Genomic DNA, 9,939 nt, shown 5'->3' with positions numbered 1-9,939 from the left:
TGGATTTGCAAAAACTCCAAAAAAAAAAAAAAAAAAAAAAAAAACAGCTCCTGGACGCTGTACGTACTGTATACAGAGGTACGTATCAATAATGAGCCTGGGTTTCATATATTTGTCTTTATACCTATATTTAAGACTTTTTTGTGGAATTCTTACTGTGGTAAAAGTTCTTGATTAGTGTTAAACATTATGCTCCACTTCTGTTTTTTCAGTTTGTACACTGATTAACAACAAAATGTAGACATTTGTAGAAGAAGGAGAGTGAAAAGTAAAACCTAGTGGTTTAATGGACAGTAAAATTAAGAATTCATATTTTGGGGCTGAACTTTAACCTAATGTGCTGTTGGGGATGTTTTCATCCACTCTGGGGTGATTTTGAGTCTTAATCAGGCCATAACTTTCTCTGTGTTTCAGCTAGCAAAATCATTTTTGATGACAAATCTTATTTTGACACATATTTTGAAAAAATGCTTTGAATTAAAAACAAAACAAAAAACTCAACAATATACTCTGGGCAAATTTACTACTCTTTTGTCATGTTAGGGATGAAAACATCCACTAAATTAAACTTAATTTACTTTTTATTTCTGCATAAATCTGTTAATCAACCTCAGTCTTGATCAAAACTATTAAATTGTTTAGAAAATTACATGATTTAAACTCTTTAATTGCCAAGTTCACAAATAATGTCACTGATTTGGTGAAAAAAACACACAAAATGGCGTATTTTATATATAAAAAGTAATTGTGGACTGGATATTTTTTTACCTTTTATCAAAGTCTTGGACATGTGAAACAATATTGCCTTTTTGATGCAATATAATGATGCATTTTTCATTGATAGTGGTTTTCCCTGTTGGGAGGAGGTACAATTTGTAATTTTTACTGTTGAGCATAGCACCAACCCTTTAGATAGGCCTGTGCAAAAAATGTTTTTAGTTTTAGTTTCTGGATTTTTATGGAGTTTAATAGCAAATTAAAGTGTGTATGTGTGTCTGCGAGTGTGTGAGAGTGATCTTTACCACTTACCTTGATGTGTCTGAGAAAATCTAAATAAGCATCTCAGCTCTCAGAACTACAGGGAGTAAACAAAAACAAAGACTATATTGTACAGTAGATTGCACTATACTGTATTTATGCACCATCAAATAACTAAAGTCAATGGGGCAAAAACAGCCACCAACAGTAAATTAGGGAGAAAAATGAAAATCTAACAAAGCATCAATGCCAATGTCCAAGACTTTGATAAAGAGTAAAAATAAATCCAGTCCACAATTACTTTTTATATTAGTTTTTTAAAGAGTTTTTTTATTTATTTATTTTTTATTTAGAGTTTTTAGTTAAATTTTCTAAACGATTTTGTCGTTTTGATCAGGACTGAGGTTGATTAACAGATTTTTGCAAAAATAAATAAATAAATAAATAATTATCTGATGCATTTTTACAGCAGTTTAATGCAGTGGATGTTTTCATCCCTAACATAACAAAAGAGTAGTTAATTTGAGCAGTGCACAAGTGTTAGGAGTTTTAATAGTCAGAAAATATTTAATGCCTAACAAACTTTTTAGGTATATTCAGTTATGTTAACCTGATTAACATGTTTGTGTATGCTGTAAATCATGGTAAAATGTATACTAGTCACTATTTTTATTAATATATAATAAACATAATTAAACAGAACATATTCTAATATATGTGATAAACAAAATTAAAGATATATAATACTTTTGATGCTTTAAAACCTCCTTCATTCTCCCAATCCACCATACTTTACCCATGTATGCAGTTGTTAGTGCAAAATCAGCTTATATGTTCTATAAAAGCACTGCATTTGTAGCTGTGGCTCTTTTATTCAATTCTGAAACATGCACAATCATGTTAACTTGAATGTGTGCAAAAATGACCCTAGTTCAGCGGGTAAGCAGTTTCTAAAAGTAACTATTAGCACCAAAGTTTGGAAAGATACTCTGGATACTTCCTTGAACATAAGATCATGTTTTCAGATATTTTTTTATTATTGCAGCAGAATGAGAGACGAGTAAATATCAGGTAGTTTCCCACAGTGTTTACTGCAGTTGAAAAAGTTGAACGCTTTAAACTAGAAGTACAAATCATCATTCTGCATCAAACAACTGCCTCCGCTCAGCCATGTGCAGTTCGGCCCCCAGTGTATGATTAGTTTTGTTCAGCGACATGAAATTTTTTCATTTAGTCAGCTCGCTATGACCTGTGATGTCTGCCTGAATCACAGTGCCCGAATTTCACAGAAACCTAAGAATATTACTGTTACGCCAGCAACTATGACCCATTATGTGTTAAAAATGTAAGCAGATGACAGTTGCACTTCCAGCAGACCTTCACTGATGCCAGAGCCGTATATATGCTGACCACTCACTCTCACATCCACTCATCAGGAATATAATCATAGTACTTCATAAATAACAGTTATAAATAACATTTACAATCATGTCATGGTTTAAAATACATTGCATAGATTTATTTTTGATCAGTGTGCTTTATCATTTCATATCCGTTTACTATCTATGTATCATTCTAACTAACTAACTCACTAACTAACTAACTAATATATATATATATATATATATATATATATATATATATATATATATATATATATATATATATACATACATATATATATATATATATATATATATATATATATATATATATATATATATATATATATATATATATATATATATATATATATATATATATATATATATATATATACTGTTGAAGTCAGAACTATTACTCCACTATTTTATTTTTTTCCCTAATTTCTGATTAACGGAGAGAAAATTTCTTCATCCCATTTTTAAACATAATAGTTTTAATAACTCATTTCCAATAACTGATTTATTTTATCTTTGCTGACCGTACATAACATTTCACTAGATATTTTTCAAGACACTTCTGTACAGCTTAAAATTACATTTAAAATTTACATTTAAATCGAAAACAAATATTACTTAAAGGGGGTAATAATATTGAACTAAAAATGGCTTTTAAAAAAATTAAAACAGCTTTTATTCTAGCCAAAATAAAACAAATAAGACTTTCTCCCAAAGAAAAATATTATCAGACATACTGTGAAAATTTCCTTGCTTAAACATCATTTGTAAAAAAATATATAATAATAAATAAATACATAAAATAAAAATCAAAGGGTGCTAATAATTTTGACTTCAACTGTATTATTTATATGTATGTCAGCTTATATATATAAATGTACATAAAATATGTTTAATTTAATCCATCATCTATATCTCTTTATACTTTAAAGTATAAACTTTATATAAATAATATCTATTTGCCTGTCTATCTGTTTGTAATATATTTGTGTAACGATATTGTTTGTAAATGTTTGTGTGTATAAAACCATCAAAATGTTACTATATATTTAATTTTTTCCCCCTTCCATCATCTATATGTATGTATATTTTAATATATAAACTATCTAACAGTATGTTTGTCTGTCCGTCTGTCTGTCCATCCATCTATCTATAATAATATAATGCCTATATCTTTAATATATTGTGCAGTATTTGTGTATACAATACAACACCTGTCTGTCTAAAGCCATCGAAAAGAAATATATTTAATCTATCTATCTTTATAGACCTTAAAAACTTTATATGTAACTTTATGTAATATAATATCCTAATAACCGGTCTATCTCTTCATATTTATATTTTATCTATCATCTATATCTGTGTGTATTTTAATATATAAATTATCTTAAATTTTAATTATCTATCTATCTATCTATCTATCTATCTATCTATCTATCTATCTATCTATCTATCTGTCTGTCTGTCTGTCTGTCTGTCTGTCTGTCTGTCTGTCTGTCTGTCTGTCTGTCTGTCCATTCATCTGTCTGTCTGTCTGTTTGTCTGTCCATTCATCTGTCTGTCTGTCTGCTTTATCTAAAGGTCTGTCTATCTATCTATCTATCTATCTATCTATCTATCTATCTATCTATCTATCTATCTATCTATCTATCTATCTATCTATCTATCTATCTGTCTGTCTGTCTGTCTGTCTGTCTGTCTGTCTGTCTGCTTTATCTAAAGGTCTGTCTATCTATCTATCTATCTATCTATCTATCTATCTATCTATCTATCTGTCTGTCTGTCTGTCTGTCTGTCTGTCTGTCTGTCTGTCTGTCTGTCCATTCATCTGTCTGTCTGCCTGTTTGTCTGTCCATTCATCTGTCTGTCTGTCTGTCTGCTTTATCTAAAGGTCTGTCTGTCTATCTATCTATCTATCTATCTATCTATCTATCTATCTATCTATCTATCTATCTATCTATCTATCTATCTATCTATCTATCTATCTATCTAGTGTGTATTTTAATATACTATCTATCTATCTATCTATCTATCTATCTATCTATCTATCTATCTATCTATCTATCTATCTATCTATCTATCTATCTATCTATCTATCTATCTATCTATCTATCCGTCTATCTGTCTGTCTGTCTGTCTGTCTGTCTGTCTGTCTGTCTGTCTGTCTGTCTGTCTGTCTATCTATCTATCTATCTATCTATCTATCTATCTATCTATCTATCATGTACTAGCTATATATGAAAGTTTAGTTATATAAGTACATCATTACATCCGTCCACTTTCAAACTCAGCACAAGTTTCATCTCTGACCTGCACTCCAAGTCCACAAATAGAGGATTTAATGTCTTGATTTTGCCATTGGAGCAGAGCCTCTGTAGCCCCTCCTCGAGTCCGCTGCTGCTGTACTTCCTGTACACGGACGATGATGATGATGATGATCGGGTTATGTTAATTACATAAGCAAAACGTAAATGATTCGCGGGAAAAGGTGAAAAAATGGCGACGCGCACTGCCTGCATTTCTGCGTCGCTTATGCTGTAAAAAACACCCGAAAGTCTCTCAAACATCGCGAATGGGACATCGTGCTGCCACAGGAGGGGATATCTGCACTTTTGGCGCGTTTTACCCGCGGGACTGGAGAGAAATCAAAGCGGTAATCCCAGCTCGAGATGTGTTTGAATGTGACCCGATTCAAAACCTAACAGCCACAGCTGCACTTATCTGACGAGTTTACCCACGCATAGGAAAGCGTAATAGTGTGTTTTATGCATGTTGTGTTTGTTACAGCGAGCATGACAGCTTGTCCGAGTCCCTGAGAGAAGTTTTTTTGCTAGTGCACAAGTTTTCCAGCGTGCACCGATGATGATGTTGCATGTCTTCAAATGGGAAGGGTGTGTGTGTGTGTGTGTGTGTGTGTGTTGCAAATATTCATAGTTCGCTTGTGTGATTTATAATATTGCGTTAGGAGACGTGGGCATGGCTGTAGAGAGTGACTTTTTAAGCATCAGTGCATGCATTTGAAGGCATTGCTATAGTTTTCTGTTACTTTCTGTCACTTGGATGAAGTTTGCATGCATGCTTTATCCGTGTAGTTCATAGCACCGCCGTCTGGTTTCGATTCATGTGAGTATTTGTAAAAAGGGTCTGGTTTAACGTTATATCCTGATTATGAGTAAAACGACTCTGCGTTTTTGCTCCATTTTGAGTCATCAGGGTCGAGAATGAGTCAGGCAATATTCCCCATAAAGCTGTTGTGGTTGAACGAACATATTTGCAGTCCTGCAAGGTTGTCATAAACCATCATGCAGATATAGTGCATGCTGACCTGGGTCACTTTGAGGGATTTCAAACACTAGTTATGGGGGAGAAAACAGTTAGTTGAATAGGTTAGGAAAACTCTCCTTTTTTACATTTATAAAAGAAGCAAATCAACTAAATAATAACGTTAATTTAGGAAATTCATTCTTACACAATAATGCATTTATTAAAATTATTTCTAAATTTGTTTTGATAGTGATGTATTTGTTACTAGAGAATCTGTTTATCACTTATTGTATTTATTGTTTGCAAACCTCGCACTGATTTGAATGTTTTACATTTTTATTTCTGTGTATTACCTTTAGGCACCAGTAGGTGGCGAGGACCCTATTAAATTTTTAAATCAATGAATCACTGAATGTGTTAATGTCTACAAAATCTAATTATTAGTATTATTATAGTTCTAGTTGTTTCAAACTGATGTTTCTTAACCCTTGTGTTCTCTTGGGGATGTTTTCATCCACAATGGGTTGATTTTGAGTCTTACTTGGCCACAACAGTCAGCACATATTGCTTTTTGGTGACAAATCTTATTTGAACCATTCGTTCATTCGTTCGTTCATTCATTCATTCATTCATTTATTCATTCATTCATTTTATTTTCGGCTTAGTTCCTTTATTAATCAGGGGTCGCCACAGTGCAATGAACCGCCAACTTATCCAGCATATGTTTTAGGCTGCGGATGCCCTTCCAGCTGCAACTCATCACTGGGAAACCTTCATTCACACTCATTCACACACATACACTACAGACAATTTACCCAATTCACCTATACCGCATTTCTTTCGACTTATGGGGAAACCGGAGCACCTGGATGAAACCCACGCACATATGGGGAGAATATGCAAACTCCAATACCAACTTACCCAGCCTAGACTCGAACCAGCGACCTTCTTGTTTTGAGGCGATCACTGCGCCACCGTGAAGCCCCTTATTTGACACATATTTTGGGAAAATGTAATGAAAAATTTCAAACACTTAATACATTATGGACAAATTTACGGCTCTTTTATTATGTTAGTGGCTGTTTTTACCCCATTGAATTCCATTATTATTATTATTTTTTGATGGCAAAGCCGTGACGCCATTTTAGGCATGGGATAATAACCGGTTTCAAGGTTTACCGCCGTTTAGAAAAGTCAATGATTTAAAACCGCAACAAAACTTCTGTTATACTGTTGCTAACTTAGATTTTTTTTTATGTGTTTTAAAGAAATCCGTGCTGTTGAAACTAATGAAGCCAATGAATGATTTATTTTATTCATCCATCCTGACATCTTTACTGTTTCAAAATATTATGAATGGTTCCTAAAATGAAATATATATTTTGTTAAATAAAAATATATATATTTTTATAACTTTTTTTAGAGGATTTATCACAATACTATGATTAATCATGGGATGATTACTGGTTTCAAGGTTTACAGCAGTTTGGAAAAGACAAGGTTTTTAAATATATATATATATATATATATATATAATTACAAAGTTTTTTATAATTCTTTTCCTAAGGTATATGTAAAGTTTTTTTTTTTTTTTACTTGTTTTTTATTTCTATTTTAGTTAGTTTTTTTAGGGCAACAGAATCTCCAGCAGAAAAAGGAACCTCTACATCAAAAGATACTGGTCCAAATTTTTTCAAATATTTCTTAAAATAAAATATATTGTGTTCAATGGGGCAAAAGTTGTTGTTTTTTACCCAGACATTTAAAAAGAACTTATTTTGGAGCAATAATCACAATACCATGATATCGTGAACCTGTGATATTTTTATCCAAGTTTATCATATTGTCAGAATCGTATACCTGCCCATGCCCCTAACCATGATGCCATGAAACCGTCATATTTTTATCCAAGGTTATCAAACCGTCAGAAACTGGCCCATGCCTACATTATATTATTATAAATATTCTTGATTGTTGGTGGTTTTTTGTTGTTATAAAACTTTTTCAGTGTTGTACATTTGAACAACACTTAAGGGTTAAAAAAAATATATTATTAAAAGCAAGCTCCTATATAAATAATAAATTCACTTCTGCGGTGTCAACGGTGGGGCAGTGTGTAGCACGATCGCCTCACAGCACTGGGTTGCAGCTGGAAGGACATCTGCTGCCTAAAACATATACTAGATAAGTTGGCGGTTCATTCCGCTGTTGCGACCACTGATTAATAAAGGGACTAAGCTGAAATGAAAATTAATGAATGAAATCCTCTTTTGCAGTAGCTGTAGTTTGCAGCTATTTTGCTGTTTCTAATAGATGATTGTTTGTAAAAGCTGTTTTGTTCAATGCTATAAAGGCATGGGTCCCTAAAGAGGTCCAGTCAGTCATATTGCTCCTTTACAGTCATCACTTAAATCCCATTTGCAGGTGTTTGTAGTCGACAGGTAAACATAAGATAGCTAAAAGATAAAATTAACACGTGAATCTGACATCATTTTATAACAAAAATGCATTTAATGTAATTTTATTATGAGTTAAAATATGAGGTAGCAAATTTGGTTTGAAAATTGAGTTAAGCAAGCTTGGGTTTTACTATCGACATACATTCTGCTTTTCTCTTAAAGCTCGTCAACATTTAGTGTCTGCAACATTTTTACCATTGATTGACTATGGTGATGTTTAAAATATGAATGCTTCTACTAAATGTCTTCAATTTTAAAACTCTGTTTATCACAGCGCTCTGAGGTTTGCCACAAGTTGTCATAGACTCACTCACTATTGTGAACTGTATGCCAAAGCTGAGTGGCTTTCTCTGAATGTAAGAAAGTACATTCACTGGATGACTCTGGTCTACAAGGCTCTTCTGGGTCTGGTGCCTTTATACCTAAGTTCCCTTCTTCATAAGTCAGAAAGCCAGTATGCACTACGTTCAAGTGAATCTCATCATTTGACTTTAGTTATGCCACACTCTCATCCTGGAATACTCTTCAGTCTGAACTAAACTATCTGAGCTCATCTCAATCAAATCTTTTTAACAAACAACAGCAGTCCATTTCTCAATGTATGTGTTTTAAACACATTGTCATGTGGTATAGCTGAACAACTGAACTGATTTTCTATTAATAATTTTCTATTTATTGTTAATATTATTATTATTTTTAGTCCTGTGCTGCAGACCTCTTGGCCAGGTCTAGGGATGCAACGATTATAAATATTGGTTGTACGATTATAGTCTAAGAAATAATCACAGTTTCACGGTTATCACGACTATTTGCATCCATTGATTTCAAAACCCTACTAGTTTAAAGCTAGTTTAAAATTGTTTTAAATTTCGTTTTGTACTTTTGACCCAACTTAATATTTGTTGTCGTTTTAATCGTTTAAGTTCATTCCATTGAATATATAAAAATCAGTGGATATTATCGATGCATTCATTGGGTAAAATTGCTCATTCAATGTGTTTTTGGTCATTGTCAATATCAATGCACTGGCAAAAATGGACCCAGCGGCGAAACTATCGCGCCACTGCTGCTTCAAGGATGCACTACTTCTGCGTGCAGTATGAAAGCTCTAATCTGTTGACATGGATGACAAAAAAAAAACACGCTCTGCTCACGCTTGCGGTGTGAAACAGGCTTGAGGCTTGAGTCTTTCAGCACTCTCTCCGAAAAAACTCGGCTGGCATTGGCCACATGATCGCTCTCACCAGCGACATTATTTGTAACTTTAAGTGGGTTTGCAAACATCTGTACTTTCCATTGCTTTTTTTCTCAAACTTTAGCTGTTTGCAATTTAGTCACAAAAGCTCCTTGTCATCTCAACTAGATGATAACTGAAAAGCGTGAGCGTGTTGCATCGCATGCGCTGCCCTCCATTGAAAATAACGAACTTGCACGAGCTTGCCTTAGGTAATAGCCCCTGTCATAAGCTGTTTGCATCCAAAAATGCTAATGAACTTTATGTGGAAAACTAGATTATTGCATAAAAGTCATGCAAATAAAGCAGCGTTTCCATCCAACCAGTCAAAGAGGACAAAATCATCTTTTCCTGATTAACTGCCGCCAAATATTAACAGTAAAAATGGAATTTACAGCAGTAGGAGAAGCTGCGTCAATCTTTTCTTCATCTAATAAACGACTTGCGCTTCTGAAGGCAATCCTGACACTCAGTGAGTGCGTGGTGGCGTTTGAAGGTGTCAGACGCGGAGCACAGAAGCTCTTGATTCTGGAGGTCATTAATAATATAATAACACTAATACTGAAACGGTAAGGTGTTTTGGAAAAACCATAACAGTTCAGAT

General features: G+C 33.3%; 1 protein-coding gene across 2 annotated transcripts in view; it reads left to right on the top strand.

Moving 5' to 3' along the window:
* The first annotated feature begins 4,782 nt into the window (after window positions 1-4,782).
* The window catches only part of phf19 (PHD finger protein 19), a 63,091-nt gene continuing 57,934 nt past the window's right edge, over window positions 4,783-9,939 (top strand). The window contains exon 1 of one of the 2 annotated variants that reach the window (NM_001128526.1): window positions 4,783-5,031. The gene's annotated coding sequence lies outside the window, so the exon portion shown is untranslated. The remainder of the gene's footprint in view (window positions 5,032-9,939) is intronic. The other variant, XM_005166852.4, reaches the window with a different exon arrangement.

The sequence above is a fragment of the Danio rerio genome, chromosome 8 (genome assembly GCF_049306965.1).
Source record: "Danio rerio strain Tuebingen ecotype United States chromosome 8, GRCz12tu, whole genome shotgun sequence".
NCBI lineage: Eukaryota > Metazoa > Chordata > Actinopteri > Cypriniformes > Danionidae > Danio > Danio rerio.
The sequence above is the reverse complement of the archived record's forward strand: the minus strand, read 5'-3'. Positions and strand labels throughout refer to the sequence as shown.